Raw genomic sequence first — 1,074 nt, 5'->3', positions numbered from 1 at the left:
GCCTTCCGCTGTTTGTATTACAAATGAGCCAAAACATAATCCCCCGCGCACCTTTCCTTTCGATTATAAATAATTTTTGTTTTGTTACCAGTTCCTGCCCGCTTGGATGTGTTATCCTGTGTTGTAATCGATTCAATCGTTTTTGTCCTCTTTTGTATGCCGCATCGGTAATCTTGTTCAGATAGGAAAAGGGTGTCGCTTTGCGGTCACTATCAGGTGCTTCTCTTTTATTCGTATTTTCTTTCGTAGAAATCGATGTGTCTAGCGGCGAGACAAATGTAGACAAATGTGTGGAGAGGAGAGGCCGAGGCATTCTATTCCCCGAGACCTGTCTGTGCATGTTACTTGAGCGACTGGTTCTCGGTGCTTGTGTTGGTACAGTTTATTGAGGGCCACAAGTTTTCTCTAATAAACGGTGTAGACTAAAATAACATTGCTTCTTCCTTGGTTACGAAAGAACATAGACTAGGAGAAGCACGATACAATATTACGGCAGCTTCGCACTACTGGTGCGAAGACTGGGCAAACAGCGTAGCGCGAGGCCCCGCCTTGCTTATTCTTGATTCGACTGAGCTTAGGCATGGTTCTGCTTGGAGACTTGGTCAACGTTTCTGCGTGATTGTGCTTTGACACTCGGCCCTGTTTTCTGCGTGGTGTCGTCGTTAGCTTCCCAAAGAGTCGCCGCATCCATTACTGAGAAACGGCGCCGCGGCTTCCGCGCTGACCTCCCCCTTCCTCCGGAATGTCGCTCTTCTTCTTCTGTCGCCAAAGGCCCAGGTGTTCTGTCTCTGCGGCTGCGAAGCGGAGGTGCTTTTATAGAGCCGTGGTCTCGTCACGGCAGAGCTCCGCATCTGCGCGTGCGCGGCCTCTGTACGGTGCGTCGAGGAAAAGCCAAGGTAAAGAGGTGCTGGCACGCGCGAAGACGTACGTTATGGCTCGGCAAGGTTCTGCCCTGCACTTTCGGCGCCCAAAGCACCAACTCAAACCGCATCGCTGTGGAAAACTAATGCAAACACTGCAACAGCAAACGATAACAGGTGACAAGAGATGCAAGAAGGGTGAAGGCACTTGGTC

This window comes from Haemaphysalis longicornis, unplaced genomic scaffold (assembly GCF_048455015.1).
Source record: "Haemaphysalis longicornis isolate Haplotype H1 unplaced genomic scaffold, Haemaphysalis longicornis Haplotype H1 scaffold_2, whole genome shotgun sequence".
In the NCBI taxonomy this organism is placed as follows: domain Eukaryota; kingdom Metazoa; phylum Arthropoda; class Arachnida; order Ixodida; family Ixodidae; genus Haemaphysalis; species Haemaphysalis longicornis.
The sequence above is the reverse complement of the archived record's forward strand: the minus strand, read 5'-3'. Positions refer to the sequence as shown.